Genomic DNA, 2,531 nt, shown 5'->3' with positions numbered 1-2,531 from the left:
CTCCCCGCAGCCTCCAGAGTCGTCCCCTCCCCTCCGGAGACATCTCGCAGAGCAAAGGTCCCGGCCCGGCCCGGAATTGCGACACCGAGCCCCAGCCTGCTTTCCCAGTCTTCCTCCGCCTTCCCTGCCTCGGGAAGGGGCTGAGCAGCTCTCCCCACCATCTCCAGGCCGGAGATCTCCAGGGGTGGAGACGGGCAGGTTGCTGGGCCTTCAGGGAGTTTCTGACTGTGGGTGCCCTGCGGGGGGTGTGGGGGCCCTCCGCGAGGGGAAGAGGTTGGAGGGGGGGCTGGGGTGGAAAGAAGTCGCTTCAGCACTGGATGGTCTGGGATGGGAGGCTGTAGATCTGGGTACCAGCCCGGAGGACCTGAGAGGGTGTGTATATAGGAACGGTTCCATCACAAGTGAAGGCAGGCCCTGTCCCGCTGCTCCTGAGACCATATCCCTGCCTTCCTGCCCCGCTGCCTGGAACACCGAGGTCTACCCTGAAGGTGGACGCCTCATTTTATTGATTTTACCTCCCCTGAAACAGAACCTGACATAGAGAAAGAAACAAGAGTAGGTACTGTGGTCCTGTTTGTTGAATGAATAAGTAAACAAGGAAAACAGCATGATCCTCTTCTATCCTATACTTGTTACCTCGAGTCAGTTTCATCTCCACAACACTGCTTCAGTGCAGGGGCTCTGAGCTCAGGTTTTGGATTCAAATTTGGGCCTTGCCTCTGCCTCTTATTTTCTGTGTGATCTTGATTAAGTGGGCTTCCCTGCTGGCTCAGGCTGTAAAGAATCCACCTGTGATGCAGGAGACCTGGGTTTGATCCCTGGGTGGGGAAGATCCCCTGGAGGAGGGCATGGCAGCCGACTCCAGTATTCTTGCCTGGAGAATCCCATGGGCAGAGGAGTCTGGCAGGCTCCAGTCCATGGGGTCACAGAGTCAGACACGACTGAGCAACTAACCACAGCACACAGCACTTGATTAACTGTTACTTAATGTCTCTGAACCTGTTTCCCTATCTTTATAACAGGGATAATAATAATGATTTTTACCACAGAAGGTTGTCGTGGCAATTAAACAATATATCAGATGTATCGCACCCAGTAAGAGTACTAGAGATGGTAGCAGTGATCAGCCTCCCAATTCCTTCAGCAATGGGTCTTCCCATCACCTTGGCTCTGAACACTATTAACCTTCCAGTGCTTATTTCCGTATACATCCCCCTCTTCTGGTCCTTGGAGCCGTCCCAGGAGGGAGGGAGGGTACAGTAACTCTGAGCTCCGTTTTCTTCTCGGAGAACACTGAGCTCAGGGCGGAGCCTTTTCCGGGACCACACACAGTCAGTGGCTGAGCTGGGATCGGAATCCAGATGTCCTCACTCAAGTCCCCGTCCTCTTTCTCCTGCGTCAGAGTCCGGGATGCCTCTCAGGTCTGCTGGACCAGTGAAGCACTGAGATGGGCAAAGCGGGAGCGGGGTCGGGGGTGGGGGGTGGCTGGGGTGCTGCAGTGGGAGAGGCAGAGGGCCCTGGGGATGCTTCAGTGCAGATGTGGGAAGCAAGGGGCTGAGGTTACTGCTGGTTGTCCCCCACCACCCCGCCCCACTCCCAGTTTCCTGCTCACAGGCTCTTCCTGTTTTGCTGTGAACTCCAGTTCCCATGGGTCCCACATTAAAGCAGGGAAGGACAGGAGGCCAGGGCGGGCAGCCAGAGGGACAGACACGGATATGAACAGGGCACCAGGGAAGAGGAGAGAGAGCAGGGCAAGAGTGGACACGGGGTGGGGGGAACTGGGTGGGAGAGGCACCAGGCAAGCAGAAACAGAAAGGAGCTTAGTGAAAGATGGGAGGAAGCTCAGGGTGGGACAGGGGGAACGGGTGGAAGTTGGGGACCAAAACTTGAGAAGACAGCAGGCTGGGCAGTGTTGCAAAATCTGCCCATGTATTCATTTTCACATTTCAGAAAAGCCCCTCTGACATCCCCCATCTCAAAGTTCTGCCTCCAGCTTTTGCTCGTTCCCTCTCATCACAAGGTCATCCCCTCACAAGGCCGGCACCCCAGGCTGGGCATCTCTGAGTCATGAGCACAAGGCCCAGCTGTCCTGGGAAAGTAAAAAACCAGGGACTCTGGCTCTTGGGCAACTGAAATGGTTCCGTCTTAAGCACGCACACCCTCTCTCGGCTCCCTCCTCCTCCAGTGCACAGGGAGGGTCAGCGGTGCCACTGAGACACCTGGTGATGGGCACTCGGGTGGAACTCTGGTCTGGGGTCTGATGACTTGTCTTCTGGGAGTCGGGAGAAGACCCTCGTTCACTCCAGATCCTCAACTCCTCTCCTCACGCCCTCATCTCCCCATAGGCCAGGACCGAGGACCACACACGAGCTGGTTCTGTCACCCTCTGACCTGGGCCAGAGCCGGCTGCTGAACAAGCAGCTTAGGGCGCCATCTCTCCCACGTCAGGGAGTCAGCCTCAGCCTCGTCTCAGAGGAGGAGGAAGCGTGACTGCCTGAGTTACCCCTTCAGGTTACACGGGTTCAGGAGCC

This window comes from Bison bison, unplaced genomic scaffold (assembly GCF_000754665.1).
Source record: "Bison bison bison isolate TAMUID 2011002044 unplaced genomic scaffold, Bison_UMD1.0 scf7180017864178, whole genome shotgun sequence".
Classification (NCBI taxonomy): Eukaryota; Metazoa; Chordata; class Mammalia; order Artiodactyla; family Bovidae; genus Bison; species Bison bison.
The sequence above is the reverse complement of the archived record's forward strand: the minus strand, read 5'-3'. Positions refer to the sequence as shown.